Source organism: Antechinus flavipes, chromosome 2 (assembly GCF_016432865.1).
Source record: "Antechinus flavipes isolate AdamAnt ecotype Samford, QLD, Australia chromosome 2, AdamAnt_v2, whole genome shotgun sequence".
NCBI classification, from domain to species: domain Eukaryota; kingdom Metazoa; phylum Chordata; class Mammalia; order Dasyuromorphia; family Dasyuridae; genus Antechinus; species Antechinus flavipes.
This window is the reverse complement of record NC_067399.1, coordinates 535,918,682-535,946,644: the sequence shown is the minus strand read 5'-3', so window position 1 is coordinate 535,946,644 and position 27,963 is coordinate 535,918,682. Positions and strand designations below refer to the sequence as shown.

Below are 27,963 nucleotides of genomic sequence, written 5' to 3'. Positions count from 1 at the left end.
TCTGATTCCCACCAACTCCCAAAATACATTGGTTGGGTGCTCCTTCCCCCCTTTAACCTCCTTATGCTGGAGAGAGAAAATTTTGCAGAATCATGGGTGTTTCATTGAAGTGCTAACAGGCCCTACTAAGAAAAATTGAGGAACTAACCATTAGTAAGTAGATCAGAAATGTTAGGGGCTAGTATAACCTACTAAATGTTGATCTTTGAGGATCTTTGGCCTTGTTATAAATATTATGTGAGACTGGGTTTAAAAAATTAAGGAAAAGGAAATAATAAAAAGTCTACTCATAGGAAGGAGTCACCAAATCTGAAAGAGAGATAAAAGGTGGAAAGAAGAAAGAGCAAGCAGAATACTCTGCAGAAGAGGACAGACCACATTGAGGTAGGTTTTGAAAAATTATTGCCTTCTCACTGGGGAAAGGAGATGACTTTGTTGCTGGATGAATATTCCAAGATATATTTTTATTTCTTGAATATCACCCCATAGAAAACTTCCCTCAGTTCCAAAAGCCTGATGGCCAGGCTCAATGTAATGGCCTGGATACAGTCTGAAATGTTTCTGGAGAGTTTCCTGCTCACTTCTAAAGCCTTTAGGGAGAACAGTTAGTGGGGAATGTGAATGGCCAATTTGAGAAAATCACTGTTTTGGTGTTCCCAATATACCAGGGCTGGCTATGACTAATTTTTAGAACAGCCCCTGGGTAATTATGATAATTTGGTTAATATTGACCTGGGGATAAGCCATGGGCCCATATCCATAAACACAGCACAGCTGATCAAAGTGTGTTCTTTGAGTAGCTTTGCTCTGCTTTTGGCTGAGGGAAAGCCTTTCCCCACCTCTCCATCCCCATTACTCCAGCCCCTGTTGATCTTGCCTTTCTAGGAATCCCCATTGCTCTTGTGATTAAAGACCACATTGCTTAACCCTGGGATCTGGGCTGCCCTGGATTTCATTTTAACGGTTTCATATGTGCAGGTCTGGTGGTCCCTACAAGATGATTTGATCATAGATTGAGGGGTACAAGAATTCTCTGCCAGTCATTGAGTCCAACTTCTCATTTTGCACAGGAAGAAAAAGAAACTAAGGCCCGGAAAGGAGAGATCATAGGGATAAGAGCTGGAAGGAACCTCTGGTTTTATATGGTCCAGCTTATTCTGTGTTTGGATGAAGAAATAGCGGGTTGGAGAGCAGGAGTAACTTACTCGAAATGTTGTAGGGAATGAATAAAGCCAGCATTCAGACCTAACCCTCCCAAACTGACACTCCTTTGCATAATGAATCGATGTCACAAGACCATGGGGTTTTTAAACCCCAAAGAGCCCAGCATAGGGATGGACAGAAACTCCTCCATTGTCCTGCATCTCCACCTGCCAAGTGTGTGCGATGCTCCTTTCCCTGATTTCTTCCTGTGTTCAGAATGTTAGTCATTTAAACTGAAGTATGAATTTTATTCACTGCTTTTTCTTGTAGGAGTATTTTTAATTTAAAACCCTCTGATTTGAGAGGTTTTATACCAAAAAGGAAACTGAGGTCTAGGGAAGGGACTGGCATCTGCTCCTTCTTAATTCTGTTGACAGATGAGGAAACTAGGGCCTGTACAGGGGATTTACATCCTCTAGCATTCCTTGTTTTAATGAAGTAGGTGGGGAGGATACACACACACACACACACACACACACACACACACACACACACACACACATTTTGTTAAAAGAGAGAATTCTTTGCTCTCTGATTCTATGATGGTTGTATATGTGGAAGACTGCCTCTGGAACTGATAATATTTTATTCTATGCATCTGTAAAACCAACAGAGGGTAACAATGGACCCCAAAGACCCCAAACAGTGGAACCCAAAAGACATGGGTTCAAGTACCCACTGGTATATTAGCTGGGTGATCCAGAAGAAATCACTTTTCAAGGCTCTGCAGTGTTATTGTGTTATGTTAGGTGTTGATCTTCATCAGGAGAGAAGAGGGAAGCCCCTGGTTTACAGGTACACTGGAAGCTGCAGTAAAATCCCATGTATAGTCCCAGGCCAGCAAAACTGGGGGAGGGGGTGGGGATTAGATTATAAAAGGGTGAAAGGAGGCAGTTAGGCGGCTCAATAGATTGAGCCCTGGGTCTGATTGAGAGATCAGCTACAATGATCTCTCTCCCTGTCTCTCTTTCTGTCTCTCTCTATATTTCCTCTCCCTCTCTCCCTCTCACACGACTTAGTAGAGACCTCATTGACCAGAAACTCTTTCAACCCCTATATTAGAAACAAAGAAACTGAGTCAGAGAAGAGAAATAATTTGCCTTTCCACAAATAGAGCACAGTCTATCAAACCATATGAAGTCACCCAGCAGCAAATCCAAATCCAGACCCTCAAACTTCCGATGCAATTATTTTTGCTTCTGTGCCTTACTCCTACCTGGAGTGGTCTCTTAGCTTCCTTCTGCTTTTGGCTTCTCGAACTGTGATTCTCCCCCCCCCCTTATGGGATCTTGTGACTGAGTGTGGGGGTTGTGAAGTTATGATTTTATATACCTATAAACCCCGGGTCGAGGAAAAATTTCTCAGGCGAAAATGGGGCGCAAGTGGAAAAAAAAATTAGGAGCCCTGATCTAGACCCATGGACCCTTGTTATAGAAGAGGAAGCTGGGAAGTGACCCCAGCTGCTACCCCAGTGAGCTCCATCAAGTCTCCTCACACTGGAAGCCTCAGCACCTCGGGGTGGACTCATCCTCTGCCTTCTGAGTCTCCTAGCGCCGGGAGGGGCTCGGGGCAGTCCCGGTGTCTGTGCATGGGAAGTAGAGCCCATTATAGAGCAAAAGCCCCCAGGTAAAACCTCCCGCCTGCATCGGGAGCGCTCCTTCCTGGCTCCGCCCCCGAAATGACAAGTCTAAATGTAACCTTTTTTTTCTTCTTTGTTGCTCCATCTCCCGGGAGTGTTGACTTAACAGGAGTACACAATAACACTCTAACCTCGGCTTGTTTGGACAGCGGAGAGCCGAGAGCCGCCTTGCCTGAGCCTTCCCCGTACTTGACTAAATAAGCACACTGTCATTATGGCCTTCTGTCAGGATGGCCCGGTCCCACGGAGGGCAGGCGGGAGGGGGCCGGCCCTGGGCAAAGGGGGAGGGGGGCACAAAGTGTGTGGGGGGAGAGTCCTTCCTGTTCTGCCGGCTGTTATCACCGGGTGCTGTTCTAACGCTAGTCAAACATTATTGTGAATAACCCCAGCTCAATAGCAGCAGTGTTAGGCTGGAAAGTCAATATTGGCTGAGCAAACAGAGCAAATAGAGAGTTGCTATTTGCGTAGCTATGAGTATTTGTGTACTCTGACTGCTTCAACAGGGCACTTGGAAATGAAGGGGAAAAAGAAGGTGGTGGGGGCAGTTTGTGGGAAGTTGGTTGGGTTTGGAACAAGGATGGGCCTGTTTTGGATTTTCCCCTCTTAGGCGGAGGGAGATGGGAGGAATGACCTTCCTATTCTTCTCTGGCCCTTCCCCCACCTCCTCCTCCCGGGAGGAGAATCTGCTCTGTGCCCAGGGGCGGAAAGGTGCCAGGCCACTTTAAAAAATAAATAAATACCATGTAAAAGTGCCTTTTCCTTCAGGAGAGCACTTCTGGCTCTGGCGTGGATCTTTTTTCACTGCTTTTCCTTCCCTTAGAATAGATGCTACTGAGCCACCCCCCCCTTCTTCCTCCACTTTTCCTCCTTTCTCCTTAATTTCGATGTCTTCTCTCTTCTTATTTTCACCCTCTCCACCCTTTTCTTTCTCCCCTTACTCCTCATCCTTTCTCTTCTCCCTTTCTCCTTCACCACTTCTCTCCTCCTCTTCTCTACCATCTTCCCTTCTTTTTCTCTGTACTAGTCTTCCTCCCTCTCCATATCCTTTTCACCCTCTTCCTTGTTCACCCAGCCCACTTCTTCCTCATCCTTTCTCTCCTCCCCTGAGCCTCCACCACCTTCCTTTTTTTTTTTTTTTCCTCTTCCTCTCTCCTTCTCTTCTTCCTCTGGGACCCTCCCTTCACATCCCCCAGTTGCGGCAAACAGTGCCTTGTAAGAGGGCCATGTGGGGCCCTCAGTTAATTTGCATTTTACTTTCTCTCTTGTTAAAATTCTGGCAGTTTTCACCGGTCCCTGTGACCTTCTCCCAGGCAGACATGCCTATTTATAACAATCTGTCCTTGGCTCGGGCCCCTCCCCGCTGTCCGGGGAACAGGATTTGATAGCCTGTTCTTTTATGAATACTGGATGAACTCAAGGTCTGGCTGTGTGGGAAGTGGAAAGAAGGGAGGTAGGGGGAGGTAGGTGGGTGAGGAGGATGCTGAATTCTCAAGAGACTGGCTCAGAGAGCTTAGTTTTTCTTACATCTCAGAGAACAAATCTGAAGTGTCGACTTTGGTACTTGTTTTGGAGAGGAAGGGAGAATATGTTTTATGGAGGTGGGGCAGAATACTTCATGACCCTCCTGAGCCTTAACCACTAGTCAGTGATCTTTCCCTCCCCTGACTGTTTGCTGGGGCTGGAAGAATGCCCAAGAGATAGAACAGGGTAAAACCCTGTGCCTCTTTATAACACTTGGAGTCTTGTACACAGAACTGGGTCCCTCAAGCTCCCTGGCTGAGTTGGTTTATTAATTTTTAAAATCAATGATTTGTTAAACCCAGTGAGAAAGTTTGCCTCTTGAGGCCTCTGCTCCATTTATCACTGATGAGGCCAGAGGGAGGAGGGAGGAAGGGCTCAATTTACCATGAGTGGGGGACTCAGAGGCCTACATATCCCTGGGGTTGCTCCAGATGGTGGGAGCTGAGGGAAGGGGGTGGAGGAGACTCATGAACCCATAGTGTGAAGAATTATGTGGAGGGAAAGAAGGAAAATTGATGGGCAGGAGAACTTGGGTAAGTAAAAAAAGAAAGGGCTACAGAAATAAGGAAGTTTTCATTTAAAAAGCCCACACAATTTTTCATTTGACTATATCTACCCACGAACTTTACCTTGCTTGCCCTCTCCCCCCACTTCCCCATTTCCTCATGGCACCCTCTGTGGCCTGGGGTTAGGACTTAGAAGCATCTTATCTAGCAAATGTCCTTTCCTGGCATGTACACTTTCCCATAAAAACCTCAAAAAAAAGTATGGGAGACCAATGGGAGTTTTTTTGAGGTCCATTAGTCCTGCTCTCAATTTCATTAAGCTTAAGGTTCTTTGGCACAGACAGTCTCTAAGTTCAGAGACTGAAAGGTAGATAACATCACCTATCTACCCACCAACATATTTAAGAATGTTTCCTGGAACTGCCAATACCCACAAAAACAGACTTTTTTTTTCTTTTCATCTTCAGCACTTAGCAGGGTGCCAGGAATATAGTAGGTGATTAATAAATGCTTACTGACTGATTCTATGGATAAGGGTAGAAAATGAGTTTATGTTTCAGTCTAGCTGTACACGTGAAACATTGCTGAGGTTGTTGCCTCTGACAGAAATGCCTTCTCCTTTCTTTTTGGATGATTAAATCCTCCCCACTGTTGAAGACCCAGCTCAAGTTCCCACTTTTTTTTTTTACTTGAAGCTTCAAGTATATCACAGTCCCCAATGATCTGTGTCTACTCTAAATCTTAGAACATATACTGCCCATACTTTTCATTCAACCTTGTATTGCTGTGTCTTTTTTTGTGTATGTTTTGGGCTTATTTTGTGTCCCCTCCTTGAGTGTAAAGTCTGAAGACAGGGAGATAATTTTTGTCCTCTTTGTATATCCCAGAATACTTGGTTCAGTACTGCAAAATATTATGTCCCTGGCTGTAATCCAGTATCTAAATGGGACCCAGTGAAGGATGCTATCTCCCTCTATCTCCTTTTGATACCGGAACACATTGACCCTGTGAAATTTCTTATTTTGACTAAATTATCTTGTACAAACCTTGTATGGACACCACATACTGTATATGTTCAGGAGGAAAAGCTATACTTGTCCATTTCAAGGGTTATCTGGCATAAACCCGACCTATACTGTGATAATCTGTAGTCTTACGAACGCACACAACTCACATAGTTATATATCTTGTTTGGCATCTTTTCTCACAAAGGGTCCCATCTTCCTCCTTATTAATTGCAGCTTCCTTAGGAACTTTGCCTGCTTGCTAAGCGTCACAGTAAAGCTACTCCCCTTGACTTGAAAACGTTTTGAACCTGTGAGTTCATTTCAGATGATTCTGTTCTTTTGTGATTTATACCTCATCAGTCCCCTATACCTCCCAATAAACATTCACAAAATGATCTGAGGAGATGAAATTAATTTCCTTTTTCTAGGGTGGGAGAAATGAAGTCAGTGGCTTGGTAGCTCAATCTTAGACCCACTCTGTGTTTTGTTTAACTCTACTCTCTGCACATTGTAGGGACACTATAATAGTGATTTCTACTTTGGGCGAGAAAGCAGTCAGTCAGTCAATAAGCATTCATTAAGCTCCAACTTTATGTCAGGCATTGTATTAAATGTTGGGGATACCAAAAGAAACAAAAGACATCTGCTCTTCGGGAGCTTGTAATATAATGGAGGTTGGAGAAGACTTAGAGGACCTCCTAGGTCTTTTCTACTCTAAGATTCTGTGATTTTGGATAAAGCACCAGCCCTGGAATCAGAAGGATCTGAGTTCAAATCCAGATGCAAACACTTGATTCTTATTAGCTGTGTGACTCTGGACAAGTTACTGATTGCCTCATCAAAACAAACAAACAAAAATTCTTAGATTCTTTCATCTCTAACTGAAAGGTTACATGGCTTCATGAATAGAGAGCTTGCTTTAAAATCACAAGGTCCTGGGATATGCGTGAACCTGAGAAAATAATTTCATCTCTCAGTGTCTTAGACAATTCTCTAGAATTCTAAGTAGCAGAGATGATGTCAGTCTGCCTCAGTAGAGGGACTGTCCTCACTTAGGAGTTCCCTATAATAATGGAACAATAGATTTATTCTCTATCTATCTATCTATATCTTTAAGAACACTGGGTCAGTAGAGCCTCAAATCGAGGTCCTAGTCAAATGACCTACAGATATCAAAATGAGCAGATGTAATGAAAAAGAAAAACTTTTACTGAGTCTCCTACCCCCAAAAAGAAAACTTCATTTTTGCATCTATCCTACAGAATATTGGGAGGGAAGAAGGGAAGATTATTATTGTTGTTGTTTTAAGAGATCTTTATCTGATTTCTTTTCTTTTTCTTCCCTTTTGTCTCACATGTGGTTTTCACGGTTCAGGGACCAGACTTTTTTTTTTTTTTTATGAAAACAGAATGGGGCCTTGAAGTTTATTATTCAGTAATGGAGTTAAACAGAAAACTGTGTCCTTGTTGACCACAATTTTCCACGAACATCATCATCTTTTTCTGGAGCAAGCAGGGGGCTAGCTCTGGCTTCAAGAGCCCAACAGTGATGCTTTGTTGACAAGCAACTTCCTATTCACAGCAAGAGCCCCTTCAGGAGCACCCCTGTCCTTGTTCTTGCTCCTTCTTATTCTTGATGGCTCTTGTTGGCCAGGAAATGGAGTGGGAGGGATCAAGAATAGTGACTTGTCGAGGAACATATATTTTTCTTTTCTTCTTTTTTTCCCTCATCTGAGAGGCATTTGGTACTAAATCCTTCTTGGTAAATCACAAATATTGTGAAGCACGTTAGCACTCTCAGCCAAGACAAATGCAATTTGGAATAATTAAGTCCACATGACAAATGGACTCACATTAGTTTTATTTATCTTGAGTGGATTAACAGGAACTAGCAATGGAAAAAATAATTGTTTTGCTGCTTAAACCCAGTGAATGGCTGATTTGTTGGAGGCCTCAAGACTTAGACTATTAGAGCTAGAGGGACCTTTGAGAACATCTCCTTCAATCCTTTCATTTTACAGATGAGGAAACTGAGCTACAAAGAGGTGACTTGCCCATATTCCTTTAATGTGAGATCTAAAAGACTCATGTCAGTGTTCAGTCATACCTCATTTTCAGGGTGGGCAGGAACATAAATTCCAAACACCCCAGAAAGTTAATGAGACCATAGCATGAATGAGAGGAGGGATTTTAGCCAAATAATGACTATTAAGATTCATCAAGACTTCATAGGGCATGTCTGGGGAACAACTTTGGATGTGACATGGCTTCAGTCAGAAGAATGTAGGAGAGATGGGGAAGACAGACTTGCAGTGGACCAATGAAATTCAAGTGGGTGTTCTAGCTACTGAGCAGCTATCAGCTTATTCTAGGTCAAAGTAGGGAAGGTCAACATTGGCTTTACCAAAGGTGAAATTATCGCTTGAACTTTGGAGCACAGATGTTCTGTGACTGTAGAGTTCTCATCAGAGTCCAGAAAAACCCCAAATCACCTACTCTAAGAGGTCTTCCTCAGTGACTCCAACAGAGGCTGTTCTTAGTCTTTGCATCCCTCTAACATTTATGGATTCCCTTGACACTACACTGACTTTGTCTTGATTTTTGTTCCTGTGAAACAAGAGAGTTGGACTTGAAGAACTGTAAGGTTTTTTCCATCTTTAATCTATAATCCTTAGAGTGCTTTGAAAAGGTGGATAATGACATATGGTAATGGTAATTCATGGTAATATTCATTTGTTGCAAAATCTCTGGGAATCTGTATCATCAAATACAGTGCTTTGTATTTAATGTTGGATTGAATTTAAATTTCTCATAGATAGGGAACTCTATGCCCTTTGCTGTATGAAGTCAAGGTCATGAGAACATATGTTTGTTGCTGGAAAGTTCTTTAAGGCTGATCTATACGGAGTTTTGGGAGAGGTTAATTGATTTATCAGATCACAGAGATCAGGAGAGGTGCTGGGATTTGAATCCAGCTCCTCTGGCAATCTAACGCTGGAATGTTGTTTTTCTGATAGAAAAAGGCACTCTGGCCAGGTGGCCTCCACGGAAATGGTGGCCCAACTAGAGATAGTTTTTGGTGACCCTGTCACAGCATTGGTTATCCTTCCTTCTAATTATCAGAATCCCTTTTCCTGCTCTTCCAAGACTCACTTCATCAATCACACTGTGGTAGTTCACTCAGGAAGCACAAACTTCCTGAATAACATCCCATTAGCCAGTAAATATTTTCTCATTCTCTTACCCATGAAAACGTGTCTTGAGGTAAATATAAGCACCATGAAGATAGGGGCTGTTTTCAAAGAATCTAATTCTTTTTTTTTTTTTTTTAATTGAGAGGTTAAGAAATGAAATAAATATATTACCAAACAAAGAATCTAATTTTTTTTTTTAATCAAGAGAAGTTTAAGAAATGAATAGGGGCTGTTTCCAATTCAAGTTAACAAGTATTTATAGTCTTATTACCTGAAAAGTACTGAGCTAAGATGGGCATAAAAAGAGAAGAGGAGGGGCAGCTGGATGGTATAGTAGATAGAGCACCAGCCCTGAAGTCAGAAGGACCTGAGTTCAAATCTGATCTCACACACTTAAAACCTAGCTGTGTGACCCTGGGCAAGTCACTTAACCCCAATTAGCTCAGCCAAAAATAAATAAAAGAGAAGAGGAAACAAATCTTTACCCTTCAATGGTTTATATTCTTTTAAGGAAAACAAGATATATGAATTATCCAAAATGCAGCTAGATTCCAATTAGTACAAATAATGAATACCACAACGAGTTTGTACTATTGACAGTATAATTATATGTAAAATATGGTAATTGGTTCCAGTCAAAAGGAAATATGCAGCATGAATGAAAATAATGGGACCATTTTCCAAAATTCACAATTTGGGCTAATAGGGATCTGGCTGTATTGAATATATATATATAGTAATTTTCAGAAGGATGCAGGTTTAAGGAAAAAGGAAGTGGGGAAAAAAAAGAGGGCTAGAGCTAAGGTTATATCTCCTGTCTCCTGCTGTTACAATAGGAAAGATGATTATTGAAGTATTTTTTTTTAATGTATAGATAAGGGAAAGATGATAGGCCAGGAAGACTCACAAATAAGCATGTCAGCTTTAAAAATTTCATTTTGAATTTTATTACATTTTTAAAAATAAAGTCAAACTGTACATACTAGAAATTTGGTAGTATCATGGAGAATCTTCCCCCACATCTTCCCTCCACCTCCTCCCCCCACCGCCCTTTTCCTGTTCGCCTGCCTACTTTAGGGGCTATTTGTTAATATCAGAATTTTTTAAAATGTAAAAATTAAAAATAAAATAAATAAGATCAAGGGTAGTTTATTAACAATAGTTCAGAGGTCTCATAAGGTACTATGGAAGGGTCAAGGAGAGTGGAATTAAGGCTACAGGAGGGATTGGCATTGAAGAGCAGAAATATAGGAAAGAAGCTTTGGCTTAGGAAACTTAAAACTCAGCCTCCCTGAAGTCAAAGGACAGTATGTTGTCATGCTCCTTTATAGTAACAAATATAGTAGCAATATTTGAGCAATATTCACTCAAAACCTCTAGCAATCTATGTCACTAGATCCTAGTACAGAACTTTGTAGATTATAGCCATTTAATTTTGGTTAGAATTTCTGTTTCTCGTGTCTCATCTTCTCAGAATGCAGCTTTCTCACGCATGAAAAGGTAAGAATGTCGCCCTTTGGGGTAAGTGTCATCCCTATTTTAGAGATCCCCAATTTGTGGAACAGAGAAGTTATATATCACCTACCCAAAGTACTCTTTTGTGGTCTTATGTTACAAATGAAGACTTTGCGACTCAGAGACATGAAGTGATTTGCTTATTGTCAGATTGGTAAGTGTTGGAGATGCAGTTGGAACCCAATCTTTCTGATTCTGTGCCAGTATACCACCATTTTATAGGTGAGGCCATTTTTCTAAGACTTGGAGAAGGGATATTGGATGAAGAGACATACAAAGAAGAAAGTAGTTGGAAAGAGAAGACAAACATAGATGGGAACAGTGTCAGAAAATATTAGGTAAATTGCCAAATGAGGAAACTGGCCCTATAAAATCTCTCCTTCTTAAAAGTAAGGGGCCCAACTAAACCATGCAAAAGCCTACATTTTGGTTCAAAAATCAATAGGCAAGTAAGAAACCAGAGGACATTTGACCTCACAGTAATTCATATGTAAAGCAACTGAAGGTTTTAATTGACCAATAAGCTCAAAACCGCAGGTCAAGACTGAGACAGAACGCTAAAGAATATGCATGATTTTCAATTGTGTTGGAAAGCAGAATTAGGCCTAATAGATTGAAATTACAAGGTGTGTGTGTAGGGGGGGAGTAGTTACAGTTCCTACAGAAAGTAGGAAGTACTTTCTAACCACTGGACTTTCTTAAAAACTCAACCAGCCAGCTGCTCACCATTGGGAGTATTCAAGAGAAGGAAACCTGTGAGGTATTCTGAAGAGAAGAATCCTGCCTTTAATAGGAAGTCTCTAAGGTTTCTCCCAGTTCTAAGACTCTGGGATGCTTAGATTCTTCCAGCAAAACAGACATGGAGGAATCTTAGGAATTCTGATCAAGTGAGAACTCACTATAGGCTGGGATGGTCAGGAAAGCCTTCATCAAGCCTGTGGGATTTAAGTTAAGGCTGGAGCAATGGACAGAAAAGTATAAAGAAGGGCACAGGGGTTGGAATGAAATATGTCTGCGAGAGGGTTAGGTCTTCAATGTTTGGAGGAGAGTGTGAGATGGATGAGTTTGACTATCTCTCTCTCTCACTTAAATCCTATCCACAGACAAGTCAAGTCATCACCTTCATGATTTCATTGATCCTCTTTGAGAATAAAGGACAAAGAACAATTAAGAGTGAGGTAAACAATCAAAAATTTATCTAGCACTTGCCATGTGTTACACTAAGAAATGTCACTGGCATAGGGATTCTGAGTGGACCTGATTTCATTGGTGGAGGGAATTGCAAAAAGGGAAATTCCTGCTACCCATTCAGGTCATTCATTATCTTCCTTATTAGCTTAGAGTTGCCTGGAGTATCGGTGTCAAACTCAAACAGAAATGGAAGTCACTATATCATACATAGGATCCCTGTGGGCCACATGTTGCCTTAGAAATCCACACATGTTCATAGATTTCTTTTTTAATTAATATATCAACACATAAAAATTAAAACCACACAGGAACTACATCTAAATCTAGTTTGGGCCACACTTGGGAGTGATATGGCTTGTCAGGCTGTTACCTGAATGTTTGGTTATTCTGGTATTGAGACATAAAGGGACTTACCTGGGAGTCACACAGCCAGTGTATGTATGTCAGGGACGGGGAATGAGTTCTGCTTTTATTGATTCTAAAGCAGTTTTTTTTTTTTTTTTTAAGCTACAGGAACTGTAAAAGGAAGGACAGAAAGGTAGAAGGAAGGAAAGAAGGAAGGAAGGAAGGAATGGAGAAGGATAAAGGAGGAAGAGAGAAAGAAAAGTAGGAGAGGGAGAAAAGGGAGAAGGGGAGAGAAAGGAAGGAAGAAATAAGGGGAGGAGGGAGTTTCTATTCTCAAAGATCTATAGGAGGAAAGTAGTCTGTGTAAACCAGATGGTACCTGTATGGAGAGCACCAGGAGATAGGACATAAAAGGCAGATTGGGGTTAGGTGGTAGGTTTTGTAATTACACCTAGAGAATGACAATCTCCTCTGCTCACCATAATAATAAAGATGATAGCATTGAGAAGATGAGATGTCCCAATTCCCTGGGTCATATTTGGCACTGTCTCCATAAACAAGTTCTCATTTTTCTGGCTCCCTTCCAGCCTTCCAATATGGTTGTTGATGACCTCCGTATCAATCCCACTTCCTTCCCTATCTTCAATTGTACCCTATTTTCTCCCTCTCTTTTTCTCTCATTCACTCTCTTTCTCTCATTCTTTGTATGTGTGTCTCTGGCTCTGTGCCGCCTCCCCCCTCCCCGTCTCTCTCCTCTCTCTCTTCTCTCTCTCTCTTTCTTCCTCTTTCCCTCCTTCTCTCTCTCTCTCTCTGTATCTCTTTCTCTTTCTGTCTCATTCTTTCTCTTTCTGTGTTTCTCTGTCTCTTTCTCTCTCTGAATCTCTTTCTGTCTCTGTCTCCATCTCCCCCTGCCTCTGCTTTCTCTCTCTCTCTCTCTCTCTCTCTCTCTCTCTCTCTCTCTCTCTCTCTCTCTCTCTCTCTCTTTCTTCCTCCTCTTCTCCTCTTCTTCCCCCCTCTCTTTCCTTCCCTCTTTTCTTCTTTCCCTTCCTCCCTTCTTTCCTCCCTTCTTCTCTCTTTTTCCTCTCACTTCTTCTCTCCCTCTCTCACTTCTTCTCTCCCCTTCTCCCTTCCTTCCTCCCTCCTCCCCCCACCTCTCTCTTTTTCACGCACATACATTCTCTCTGTCTCTCACACATTCTCTCTCTGTTTCTGTCTCTGCTCCTCTTTCTCCTTCTCTTCCTTCTCCTCCTCCTCCAATCCTGGATAAAGCAAGTTCTCACAGACACAGTCTAGCTCCAGGCACCAACGCCCTTTGGAAGTTACTATTTGCTTTTGCTGCCTCAAGTTTTATCATTTTCTCAGGGAAAATATTTGTCTTCCCATTACTTTAATCATTCCTCTCCAATCCCAGCCCGAGGCTTTGAAGGGAAATTAGGCCTGTTTTTTGTTTGCTATGGGAGAAGAATAAACAGGCTTGTTTGAGTTACCTAAATTTTCCCAGTAGGTGGACCCCTTTGAATAAACAATCTGCCTGGGTCCTGGACTTCCTCCCTGCTGACCCTGAATTCACTGCACTGTTTAAATGGAAAGGGCATCACTCACACCAAAGAGGGCCTTAGCCAGGGTCCTGTGCCTTGGCAGCAGTGCCTCGTCTGATCCACTGCTCATGTAACTATTTGATTTCTTTCATTAAGAGAAATGTCTGAACTGGGAGGCAAATAACACCACCAGCATCACAGCTAATGGATCAAGCCAGGAGAACCTCAGTTCAAATCCTTCCTCTGCCACTGTGACCTGTGCCACCCTGGGTAAATCACTTAATTATAGGAACTCATATTAATATGGTACTTCAAGATTTGGAAATCTTTTTTTTTTAATCTTTGCTGTTATTGTTGTGACCCCTTCTGGAAAAACCCTATGAACCCCTTTTTCAGAATAATGTTTTTAAATACACAAAACAAAACACATAGGATTACAGAGAGAAAATATCATTATCAAAATGGTTTTAAACTTCAAATTCTGATAACACATGTTTTCTGATTCTTATAAGCTTGTGAGAGGTAAGTACTATCCCATTGTAAAGATGAGAAAAACTGAGACTGAGTTTGATTTGCCCAGATTCTTATATCTAGTAAGTGTCTGAAGTAGGAGTCAAATTCAGGTCTTCCCAAACCCAAGTTCATGAATCTATCCATTATACTACTTAGCTACTACTCTGAGCCTTTGGAAAAAGCAATAAAAAACAAATGGAGATAAGAATGTCTTGTGGTAGCTACCTCACAGGTTTGTTGGGAGGCTTGGGTGAGATAATCTATGTAAAGTATTGTTTAAATGTCAACTGTTATTTTTAAATATCACCCCTAAGGTGGATTCTTTAATTTAATTTATGAATCTCCTTTTCCATGCTCTTTTTCCCCATTTTAGTCAGTGCTTTCCCTCTATCTTTCTGACATGATTCCCTCTGGCCAAAAAGGAAAATAGTCTGACAAATTCATCCAAATAGGTTTATGCCCCTGAAGAAACTGTTCTTAGTCCTTTATCACCCCCACAGCCCTAAGCAATGAGTAGGCTCAGAGTAAACACCTGTTGATTTATTGAGTCACATTAAAATGATTATGACTTAATAGGTTGCCTTGACAGGGGAGATTTCTATTTTGATAGGTTAGGGGAGTACAATGAAAAGTTAGTTGAGTCTGGAGTCAGAGGGTCTAAGTTGGAAAGATGACAGCCCCTTTTCCTCTGGTATGATCCTGAGCAGAGGGAAAGGCCGAGGTGGAAGGGGCTTGTAGTAGAGTTGGTTCACTCTTCCTACAAGAGTGAAGTGAAGGAGGGATTAGGGAAAGGTGATGTAAAGTCAGCAAGGTGGATCCAGAATCTGGAGGCTGCTTTGAATGAATGTCCTAGGCTATCTTGGTCCAGTGTGAAGGGATGAGATTGTGATTGTTTGCCCCTCATTCTCATAGAGGGCCATGACATCAGGGAGGGGGTGCCATGACGAGGATTTAAGTGAGGGAGGGATGTGCAAGGTCACCTGGATTACTTTACCCTCTGGAGCCATCTGGATCAGATATGGACCAGGATCACTGGAGATGGGCCTGCATGTAGTGGGAGACCTTGGCCTTTTAACTAGCCACAAACCCCCTAAAACAATCCAATCTGGGACCCTTGGGATTTCTAGCCAAAACCAAAACAATTGCTAGTTATTTTTACTCTGAGTCAATTAAGGTCTAAACAATTGATGAAGGTTTTGGAGAAGGGAAGATTTGGAGAGTAAATAGATAATCAGTTGTTGTTATTGTAGCAGTTTTTCCATCCTTCCTTATCAAAAAGGACCAATGCCATCATTAGTGTCATGTCTTAATTTATGCTTGAGTTGGATTTAAGTAAGATAGAACTGCAGTCATTCGTCTCTGTCCTTCCTTCAATCATAGAAGTGCAGTGACAGGATAAAAGTCGGGATGGCCTTGACTGCTTTCTGCAATGCAGGCCTGGATGAAGTTAGATAATATAGATTGGTAGTGGACCCAGGTAGCAGAGTTGTATGATTTCCTCTGGCTCAATTCAATTGTACAGGACTAAGAATGGAGTAGGGAGATGGTGGAAGTCATCCAGGTTGGGTTTGGCAAGGGTGATTGAGCAGTGATAGGACAAGGGTGTAAGAGATTGGAGAGTCTAGGATAATGATATGGAACGATCCCAATTTATTAAGGGATAGAGGAGGAGAGTCTAGCCAGAGCAGGGAGGATGACCTGACATACTGGGAAAATACAGAGGGGGAGAAAGATTGGAGATCACAGCTAAGAAAAAGAATAGGTTTTGGAGGGGCAAAGCATAGGAAAGGAAAGAGAGATTTTGACTGGACGATGGGATTTCGGAGTTCAGAAAGTAGTAAATTTATGGAGAATGACCTCCATAAGGGAAGGGTATGATGCTGTGGACCTCTAGCTGCAGATATATGTAGGTGAGGTAGGAGGAGTGAAGTCATGAGAAATAAGCAGATTGAGTAATTGGGAGGTTGTAGCATTTTAGGAAATATCCACAAGTATTTTGAAGTGATCTAGTATAAGGTGTGTCATTGCTAGATGGTGGAGCGGAGTTGGGAGACATCTTCATGAATTCAAACGTGGCCCCAGACGGTTACTAACTGTGTGACCCTGGACAAATCACTTAACCCTGAGTGCCTCAGTTTCCTCACCTGTAAAATGAGCTAGAGAAGGAAATGGCAACCCCCTCCAGTATCTCCGCCAAGAAAATCCCGCGTAAGGTCCCAAAGAGTTGCACATAACTAAACAATAAGTACAAAAGCAGTAGTAGAGGGGGGAATTTTGAGCTTTATACTTGAACTCATACTTGTGTGTGTGTTTATAGACCACACTGCAATCTCATTATGTATGTGTGTATTTGTATTTTTATATTATACTATATCTGCATACATATGGACTTTTTGGATATAATATAGAATAATCAATTTAGTAACTTTTTTGGCTTGATGTAATCTGTCTTGACTATTGTTGTTGAGTTGTTTTAGGCTTGTCCAACTCTTTGTGACCTCATTTAGGATCTGCTTGGCAAAGATACTGGGATGTTTTGCATTTCCTTTTTCAGCTTATTTTACAGATGAGGAAATTGAGGCAAACAGGGTGAAGTGATTTGCTTAGGATCGCATAGCTAGCAAGTCTCCGAGGTCAGATTTAAATTCAGGAAGATGAGTCTGATTCTAGGACCAGTGCTCTATCTACTGCACCACATAGCTTCCCCTGTCTTGACTATATTCACAGTAATACCAAATCAGCATAAAATTGGAACCGTTTTCAGGCAGCTTGATGGCTTGGTGGATAGAGTGCTGGGCTTGGAGTCAGGAAGACAGACCTGAATTCAAAACTGGCTTCAGATATGTACCAGCTGTTATCCCTGAGCAGGTCACCTAACCTCAATTTATCTCAGTTTCCTCAAAAGTTCCTCCACTGCAAAGTAAGGGAAATAATGGCATCTACCTCCCAAAGTTGTTGTGAAGCATGATTGAGATATTTGCAAAGTACTTAGCACAGTGCCCTGCACATAGTAGGCACTTAATATGTGTTTATTGTTTTCTCTTCCCTTCATATTACAGATTAGATTACATTTACCAGAAGGGGTAAAAATAAGATATAATATTAGAATACTTGAGTGGCTCTAGGAGAGGCCTGAAATCTCTATTTCCCAGCAACATCAGGAGTGGGAGTTGCTCCTGTTTTATGTCTAAATTCTCTGCTTCACTTTGTTAAGGGAATAGCTGTACTCAGAAATCCTTGGCAGAGGCAGCCTAGCAAGCGTCCCCTACTCCCATCTCCCCATTTCCAAACTCAAAGAGCAGCAGGAGGACACTTTGATCGCAAGGTTTATGGTAATCCCTGATCCAACTCCTCTCATATCATAGCTCATGTCTATATGATGCTTTAAGGTTTGCAAATTGATTTATCTGTGTTACCTTATTCAATCCTCTCAATACTCCTGGGAATTGGGTGTTATTGTGATCCTGGTTTTATAGATGAGGAAACTGAGTCTGTGCAGGGTCACATAATTAGTAAGATTTGAATTCAGGTTTTTCTGACTCTAGATCAGCTTCTATCCACTGTCACCCATCTATTACTTCCTGGTCAATTGTAAGTTGATACTTAGAATCTGGTGGTCACTGGAGGGTGACATTACCCTGTGCTGTGTGGCCCCTACCCCAGACTCGGGACCCCTCAAGCATTTGCATCACACTGCAGTCTCAATGCCCACTTTGTGTCTCTTGTCCTCTAGGCCTTTTCTGAAGTATTTTTCTGTGAACCAGTTGACTGTTTTTGTTTTTTAAAGGCCCCATTATAGTAGAATATGATGACCTTTTTTTTTTTTTATCTCCATTCACAGGAATCCCTTGAAATTGCTTACTTTCTATTTCTCTTTTTCTTTGGGATGAGGGTGATGTAGAAGAAAACCTAGAAAAAAAAACTTAACAACAAGTTGTTTATCATCTAGGATTCCTCACATGGGAGATAGGACATGACCCTGGATAACTAAAATACAAGGAAGAATGGGAAAGTGTGATAAGATAGGTGTAGGAAGCCACACTCAGTCAGGGAGAGGAAGAACCCATTCTGCTCCTCCCCCCAAGTAGGATTATTCTTTTAACCACCTTCAAATTTTTCACAATACTATTTTGTGTATAGAATGAGAATCTCTGGCATCCTTAGACAAGCATAATCTTCTAAATTGACGTTCCTGAGGGCTCCAGGCTTGCTTCATCAGCTCCCTTCTCATACTTCCCGAGAGCAAATGCTGACTGAGAAAGGAGAGAGATGTCTTTTTATTTGTTATTTTCTTTTTCTTTTTGTATTGATGCCTTTTATTTTTAAAACCATATTCATTCTTGAATGGTATATTTATATATGATATATTCATATATACCCTGCCCTAATTCCCAGGGAGCCTTGTCTTGTAACAAAAGTTTAAAAGGTTTTGCCTTTTAGCAAAACTAACATGTCAACCTTGTCTAACAATACATCTAATATTCCACACCCATTTTTCTTTCATGGGAGAAAGATTTCTAAGAGAAAAGTTTCTATAGCATCTCCTAGAAACATTAGGTCTTCCATCTATTTCTTTGTTTTTTTCTGATTCTCAACCACCATCCTATCCCACTACCATATTGTCATATCTACTATCATTGAATAAAAGGATGAAGAGTCACTGCAAAAAACTGGTGGGCTTTTAAAATCCCTATTAATCTTGTCGAAGGCATTATAAGGGGTAGCGAGTACAGTTTATGTCCATGATACTCTTTGGGCTCCAGGAGATGGCAACATTCAGAGCAAGTTCAAGTAATTTCATGGGGCAAGGAGGCCAGTGTTCACCCCGCTGTTCCGGATTTCATTCTTGGGACTGCATTTATTTCTTAATTACCTTGATCACTTCACCATCACTGCACCACTTTATCACAAACATTTTACCTTCTCTCCTCTGCCATCTTGGTACGGGCTCTCATCACTGCACCAATCTTGCCTCAAGTTGCCTCCACTCTAGTCCATCCTTTTATCTGTGGTCAAACTGATCTTCCTAAAGCACATGTCCAACCATGTTAACATCCCTTCTCAGTAAACCCCAATGGCTAATTTCACAACCCGGCTCTTCCCAGATGTGATTTAGGAGAGCACCAAATATTGAGAATGATGTAGACACCAAATGTTGGGGCTCGGTCATGTGAAGGATTCACAATGGCCATCCTCTTTGGCAAAAGGGAGGTTTATTTAGGAGAAGAGGTTACAGACAAAATGAAGAGATAAAATAGACACCAGGAATGGTAAGTATGAAATAGAGTTAGGAGAGCATGTAATTAGCAAGGAAAGGGTTTTAACAATTAATGATGGAAAAGACAAGTTCCCTAGTGGAATTCACAATTAGCCAGGAGAAAGGGAACACTTCTTGAGATTAGAGTATGCCCTTAGCGGCAGGCTAGCTAAGCGATTTAGCACCTTAAGTTAGTTTTAGGAAGGAGAAAGAGATGAGGGATGGGGTGGGGTTGAAAGGAGAGATACCATAAAGGATAATAGGTGAGAGAAGAGAATTCTGGAACAGCTTATTTTTAAGAATTGCAAAAACAAATAAAAACGAGCTATCCCGTTCTATACTTAAGTCATTCTCCAACCTTTGGGGCAATCTTGAAGGGAACTCAGGTTTTCTATGACTGTCTATTTAGTATCTTTAAAGATGGTTACAACAACCTTTGAGACTAACTTGATGGGAACTTACTTTAAGATAGTCTCAGCATCTCAATACACATCCTTGTTACTCCCTAGATCCTGCTTTTTTTCCCCCCTCTTCTCTCTGAGATATCAAATTCCCTCCTCTTACTCCCTAGATCCTATTCCCCACTCCTGACCCCACTCCTCTGTTTCCCCTGAGCTATAAAAAATTGTGTTCCTCCAAAAGCAAATTGCTCATTCATCTATGACTCTTCACTGCCTAGTTGTATTTGTTTGAGCTCATGTGCGATTTCACATAATAAAATGACAAAATCTCTGTTACCTGTGATAGATGTCTATGAATGCCTATGACATAAAAATTCTTTGTGTCAATTGAACTATTATGCTCTCCCAAATCTATTCCATATTTCTATTCCATATTACCACTGCTGGTACTTTTATTACCAATAAGATGTGTATTGAGATGTTGAGATTGTCTTAAAGACAGTCTGGGAAAAGTAATTTCCCCCATCAAGTTTGTCTCAAAGGTTGTTGTGTCTGTCTTTAAAGATTCTGTAGACAATCTAGGAAAGCCATGAATGTTGTCTTGAAGGTTGGAGACAGGATGGATGAATTATGTATAGAATCAGATGAGCTTGTTTTTTAGCACTTCTGAGAATGAACTGGTCCAGAGTTCCCATCAGGTAAAGTGACTTGCCTTGGGAAACGCAGCTAGATTGTGTTTGAGATGAGATTCAAACTTTGAAGATGTATCTTTCTTACTCTAGACCCAGCCTTCTAGCCACTGCATGGCTCAGATGCCTTTTTACAGGTAACTTTGCCAACATATAAAACTTACTCTAAGAGAGAACCTCAGGCAGAGCTGCTTTCCCAAACAAAGGTCTTAACATTTCTTCCCTTAGGAAAGGCAAGCTAGTTAAATTGTTCTGGGACTCCCCAGATTGCCTTCTCTCCAGAGATCAGCAGTAGGCAATTATATGTTTAGGTGTTTCCCAGAAATCCATTTTCCCTCATATTTTTAGGAAACTACAGGTCTATACTGTCTTTTTTAAGGTCAGGGAAATGACAAAGTTCCCTAGTATCTAGTTCCCTAGTATCTAGTTCTTTTTACTTCCTGCCTTTCTGCCTTCCTTTCTTTCTTCCTCTTCCTTTTCCTCCTCCTCCTTCTTTATAAACTGTCGGGGTTTTTATTGTTGTTTGGTGTTTTTTGTTGTTGTTCTTTCCCATTCCATCATGGGAGTCGTAATTTCTACATATATGCCTGATTCATCTCTCTCAAACTCTGATCATGTTCAGTTTGTCTTCAAATACATTCAAAGAGTGACTCTATAAGTCCATAAAGTTCATTATGGTTCAAATTCTTAGCAGAGTATTTAAGGCTTCCCACAACTAGGCCCCAACTGACCTTCCCAGTCTTTTTGTACCATCAAACCAAACATGCCCTTTTCTCTTCTCCTCTTTTTTTTTTTTAGCTCTGAGCCAGTTGCATAGTGAGTGTTCAATAAATATCTATTAAATGAATTTTTGAGTGTGTGCTTCCAATTTCATTTTTATCTCCTTTTCCTGCTTTTAGCTTGATAGAGGAAGAGGGGCAGGATCCTAGAAAGTAATAAGGCATGTTGCTGAGGCAGCTTTAATGTAGTGGAAAATACACAGGGTTTGCAGTCAAAAAGCATGGTTTCTGTTATCTGTGTGACCTTAGGTGAATGACTTCATTTATTTAAACATTAGTTTCTTCTGTAAAATGAGGGGGGTTGTACAAGATCATTCACTTCGGTTCTAATCAATCCCTCAGGCAATAAATATTTACAAAATGCTTTACAGGCAGCTGGTAGTGAACTGACTAGAGCACAGGGTCTGTAGCCAGAAAGATCTGAGTTCAAATCTAATTTCAGGCAATTTTTTGTTGTGATCTTTGGACAACTGACTTATTTTAACATTTTGACAGCAAAATGGAGATAATAAACATCATTGTGAGGATCAAATGAGATAATATTTATAAAAAAACACTTAGCACAATGCATGGCACACAGTATGTTCTCTTATTCTATTGCTTTCCCCACTTCCTACTATGTACCAGGTCCTGTGCCAGGCCCTGAAGATAAAAAGGCAAAATAATAAAATAACTCGTACTCTCGATATCAGCACATTCTCCCAAATATCAGTTACTTTCCCAGATTTACCCCTAAAACTGATTTAATCTAAACTGTAGCTGAATAACTAGAGGAGATTGCATCTCTTTAGGAGGAGATCCAAGAACTTCGAGGTCACCCACCCTTCGGCCTTTCCTGGAGTGTGAGAGAAGTCGGGACACTATGAACTCTGCTGAAGGATGATGCTTCCCTCCCATTCAGGTTTGTGTCCCCTTAACTTTGCATTAATTGCTCAGTTTCTTCTTGCCATCCCTATCAAAATGTGATATTAAGAACTACCCCCAAACTCCCAGTAAGGCTTAGGAGACTCTGAACAGTGTAGAGTTTGGTCCTTCCAAGGAAGTTTTGTATTTCTTCAGAGTAACAGTGTAACTACCAATCAGTCGCTCAATCAATTCACCATCCTTTCTTAATTTTCTATCCCGAACAAGACACTGTGGGCATAAATATAAATATAGGTTGCTCCCAAAGTCTTAGTGATGAGGTCCTGGGTCACTAGGTGGGGCTGGCAGAGAAGTATTGAATTACTGATAAAATTTCTCTCTGAGGCAAGCCAGTAAGGGCACTGATGGGGATCACTTCAACCTTTTAGCCCCATGATTCTCAGATCTGTCTATCTATTTCTAATCTCATTCTTGACCAGTTCCAACTACCTATTGGACATTTCAGAGCTCCATTCAGTATCTCAAACTCAGCATCTCCGAAAGAGAACTTAGTATCTTTTCCTCAAAACTTATCTCTTTTAAAATTCCCTAAAATTACTGTCCAACTCACTCTCATTCTTTTAATTAAGATTTACAACCTTGATGTCATCTTCCACTGCTTATTCTCACTCATTCTATGCTGCCAATCAGTTTCTAAATTTTGTCATTTCTCTCTCCACGGTATCTTTCATGTACTATGCTTTCTTTCTACTCCCACCACCCTGGTTTAGACCATTATCACTTCTCACCTGGACTAAAGGAATCCCCTGATCTTTCAGCCTTAATTGTCTCTTTTTAACTCATCCTCCCCAGAACCGGTAAAGTGATTTCCTCTGATTTAGGAAATCCACTTCCTAATTTAGTAAAGACCACTAGCTAGCTTCCTATCAACCTCTAGGATCAATATGAACTCTTCTATTTGACATGTAATCCTTCACAACCTGTCTTTTTCTTACCTTGCCAGTCTCCTTATATGATATTCTCTTCCATGAATTCTAGAGTTTAGCCATACTGGCCTACTAGCCGTTCTTTATACTCATTGCTCCATCCTATCTCCATGTCTTTCTGTTGCCTGTCTCCCATGCTTGGATGATTTATTCTCCCTTCTCCCCTGTCTCTGAGATTTCTCAGCTTCCTTCAAGACTCAACTCAAATGCTCTCATTTCTAGGAATCTTTAATCCTCCCTCCAATCCATCCTCCCCCCAAGCAGCTATAAAATGCCTTCCCCTCTAGAGTTATCTTCTCTCTTCCTATGTAACATATACGTATTATGCACTCATAAATGTACATGTTCCCCATTAGAATGAAAGCTTCTGGAGGGCAGGGATTATTTTTACTTTTTTTTTAATAGCAAGTATTAATACATTCCTGGAATGTAGTAAATTGCTATATTTTTTCATAAATCGCTGTTGATTGATTGATTAGACAGATGTTTGTAAGTTAGAGAAAGCCTCTATTACTGAAACTCCTACTATTTGACAGCTCCTTAAAGGACAGGCTGTCACTGGTTTGGTATATTTCTAGCTAAGCCGACTGATGAATAAATGATTTCTTGTCCCTATTTTCTGAATAGAGTCTTTTTCTTCATGAAAATCATAAAATAGCCTGAACAACTCAGGGAGGGATATTTTAGTTAAAAAATATATTTGAACCATAGGGAACAGGTTCAAGCTGAACGTACATGGAGACCCTGATCAGGGGAGTGTTATGGGGCATTGGTGAACATTGTAATTGAGTAGAAGAGACCAGGAAGCTGGTCCAACACAAATTTTAAATTGTTATAATTTGCCTTTACTCGTGTCCCACTTTCCCTCTTCCTCTACCCAGGTTCCTTTAAGGGCATATCTCATGTCCATTTTAGTTTTCAACTGTGGACTTCAGCTGGCTGTTAACTACTATAACCCTACCCAGGTAGTAGATGGAGTGTGTGTGTGTGTGTGTGTGTGTGTGTGTGTGTGTGTGTCCAGTGCCTAGCGCTGTGGCAAATACTAAGTGCCCAATGGAGTTTTTGTTGTCATTGAGTCATTTTTCCCAGATGTGTCCAACTATGCATGACCTCATTCATTTTTTTAAAATTTTTTTTTGTATTTTGGCAAAGATACTGGAGTGATCTGCCATTTCCTTCTCCAGCTCATTTGACAGATGAGGAAACGGAGGCAAATGGGGTTAAGTGATTTGCCCAGGATCACATAGTAAGTGTCTGAGTTTGGATTTGAACTTAGGAAGAAGAGTTTTGGGGACTCCAGATCCCTCATTCTATTTACTGTGTCACCTACCTACCCAGTAAAAGGTTACTCCCTTGATTATTGGATTTAGAACTTGAAGGGACCTTAAATGTTGGTAGCTCGAGACCATGACAAGTGGGAACATGTTCAGGAGCAAACGACTCCCAAATTCATAGCTCCCAGTGGTTTTTGATGATCTTTTGATAACCCTTAGGAACCAAAATCTGTAGCTTATCCTAAATTCAACTCTGGTAGCTTCAAGTCCCCCCAAACTCTTCCCCTTTCCCTCTCTGTATCCCTAGACTGTGTCAATTTCTAGCAAAGGATTCTCAACCTGGGATCTGTGAACTTGATAAAAAACAATTTTTTTTGAACATTACATTCTTATATAATTAACTTCCTTAAGGCAGTTATATGGCTCAGTGGGTAGGATATTGTGCCTGGAGTCAGGAAGACCCTGAGTTCAATATGACCCCAGAACTTTACTGGCTATGTGACCCTGGACAAGTCACTTTTGCCTCAGTTTCCTCATTTGTCAAATGAGCTAGAGAAAGAAATGACAGACCACTTAAGTATCTTTGCCAAAAACCAAAACAAAACACAAATGGGGTCACAGAGAGTTGGACACAGCTAAAATAACCCAAAAAATTGAATTTTATTTTATGAGTTTACAAATATTATTCTGATAAGAAGACCATAGGCTTTGCCAAATTACCAAAGGTGTGTATGACCCCAAAATAGCTTTAGGATGTCTTTCTTTTTGTATATTCAATTCCTTTCCCTGTCTCAGATTTAAGAAATAATGAATTTGTCAAGTGAACTGTTAATTATAAGGGAAAAGATAACATTTACTGCCAAATGAAAAACATTATTGAAAATTAGGCCAGTTATCTGACCACCCCAATAACTAATTTTTCCCTAAATTAAACTCTTCTCATTCTGATTTTTGTCTGGAGTAGAACTGGTCTCTAGGAGCTTCAAGCTTGTCTCTCTCTTGTTCTTGGATTCCTGCCAGGTCTCCTTCTACATGGACCCACTGGCCAAATCTCCCCAACATTAGTGTTAGCATAATTCTTTGCTGGCAAAGCCACTGATGGTTACCACACTTGCCCTTTTCTAAATTCTTCTTCCATTAATGAATCAGCAGTTGTCAATGGGCATATTCAAAGCAATAAAAATGACATGTGTACATTATCTGAAGGTGGAATTGTTAAATGGTGAGTTCCCTATCAATAGAAATATTTTAACAGAAGCTGACCCTTTTCAGGGATATGGGTTGTTATTGTTGTTATTGTTGGATGGTTTCAGTCATGTCCAACTCTTTGTGACCCCTATTCTTGGCAAAGGCACTGAAGTGGCTTACCATTTCCTTTTCCAACTCATTTTTACAGATCCGAGGCAGTTGAAGAAAGGGAATTCTTTCTTCAGGAAAAGTTTGAACATGGGCTTAAAAAACAAACAAACCCTAAATTCTATAACTCCACCATCCAAATGTACAAGAAAGCATTTCATTATAGATCCATCTTAGAAATGTTTCTATTCTTTTTTTTCCCCCTCAAAATTATCCAGGTTTTTCTTCTGAGCTTTCTTTTTTTTCCCCCTTATTTAAAGCTTTTTATTTTTCTAAACATATGCATGAACAATTCTTCAACATTAGCCCTTACAAAACCTTGTGTTCCAATTTTTCCCTCTTTCCCCACTCCTTCTCCTAGATGGCAAGTAGTCCAATATATGTTAAACTTGGTAGAAATATGTTAAGAAATATGCATACATATTTATACAATTATCTTATTGCACAAGAAAAATCAAATCAAACCAGAAAAAAAAGAGAAACAAAATAAAATGAAAGCATACAACAAAAAGAGTGAAAATGCTATGTTGTGATCTACACTCAGTCCCCACAGGCCTTTTTCTGGGTGTAGATGGCTCTCTTCACCAAAAGATCATTAGAACTGGCCTGAATCGTCTCATTATTGAGACCATCAGAATTGATCATCATATAATTTTGCTGTTGCCATATACAATGATCTCTGGGTTCTGCTCCTTTCACTCAGCATCAGTTCCTGTAAGTCTCCCCAGGTCTCTCTGAAATCATCCTGCTGCAGAACAATAATATTCCATAAACATTCATACACCATAACTTATTCAGCCATTCTCCAACTGATGGGCATCCACTCAGTTTCCAGTCTCTTGCCACTACAAAAAAAGGTGCCATACGAAATGTTTCTAAGAGATGCCTAAAAACTGAAAGGTCTTCTAGAACTAAAAGAATGAATTCTAACAATCATTTCAGCCACTCTGTCAGTCAATAAACATTTATTAAGTGCCTATTATATGCCAGGTACTATTCGCTACAGCATAGTGGAAGAGAAAAGCAAACACGGAAGATATAAAACACTAGGGATGCAAAGAAAAGAAAGGCAAAAACAGTACTTGATCTTGAGGACCCGTAAGTCTAATGGGGAAGACAACAAGTAAACAATTATGTATAAGCAAACTCTATATGATAAATTGGAAATTCTTAATTAATATTCAGGAGGAATCAGGGAGGGCTTCCTGTAGAAGGATGCATTTTAACTGGGACTTGAAGATAGTCAAGGAAACTGGGGGACAACCTGTGGAAATGCTTGAAGCTGAGAGATGGAGTGCCTAGTTTGAAGAAGAGCAAGGGATCAATATCACTGAATCAATGAGAGTGTGTGTGTGTGTGTGTGTGTGTGTGTGTGTATAAAAGGTATAAGAAACAGAGGGTTTTATATTTGATCCTGGAGGTGACAACAAGGCACTAGAGTTTTTTTTTTTTGGGGGGGGGAGACCATGGTCAGATCTGGGCTTTAGGAAGACCCTTTGACAGATGAGTGAAGGATGAACTTGAAAGTAAGAGAGAGATTTATGTCAGGGAGACCAAACAGCAGGCGATCGCCATAGTCTAGACATCAGGTGAAGAGCATGAGTACCAGCATAGAAGCAGTGTCAGAGAAGAAAAGGGAATATATGAGAGGGATTACAAAGGTAGAAATGATAGGACTTGGCACTTGATTGAATATGGAGGTGAGAGAGAGTGAAGAGTCCAGGGTGACCTATAATAGACAGGTAGCCTGGGAGTCAGGAAGAGTCCTGGTGCTGCTTTCAGCAGTAATAAAGAGCTATTAAAAGGGAAAGGTCTGAGGGAAAAGATCATGAGTTCAGCTTGGGACATGATGAGTTTAAAGACTCGGGTCATCTCTCTCTCCAACAATAGTGAGCACTCTTTTTTCCTCTTGATTCCTAAAAAGCTGTGGGTTAAACTTTGGTAGATGGAATATGATTTTCCTGGTGACTTCCCTTATAATCCTCCAAAGTGCTTTCTCTTCACTGCTGATGGGTTTTCAATGAGAGTGGCTCCCAACTACTTCTAACATTATGCTTCTCCACCCATCCTTTCCTCCCAGCCCTTTCCTTATATTAGCTTCTCTTAATCTGTAAAGAAGCATTGGAAGGCCTCTTGGGAGCCAGCTATTTAAAGAAGCCCTATGGCTATTTTCAAAAGTATTCCCT

The 27,963-nt window shown here is 40.7% G+C and overlaps 1 long non-coding RNA gene across 1 annotated transcript; it reads left to right on the top strand.

Moving 5' to 3' along the window:
• On the top strand, window positions 1-26,642 carry LOC127551214 (uncharacterized). The gene is made up of 5 exons (XR_007951031.1): window positions 1-153; window positions 294-384; window positions 22,089-22,198; window positions 24,029-24,112; window positions 25,818-26,642. It is a non-coding gene; the product is annotated as an uncharacterized LOC127551214 (long non-coding RNA).
• The last annotated feature ends 1,321 nt before the right edge of the window (window positions 26,643-27,963 follow it).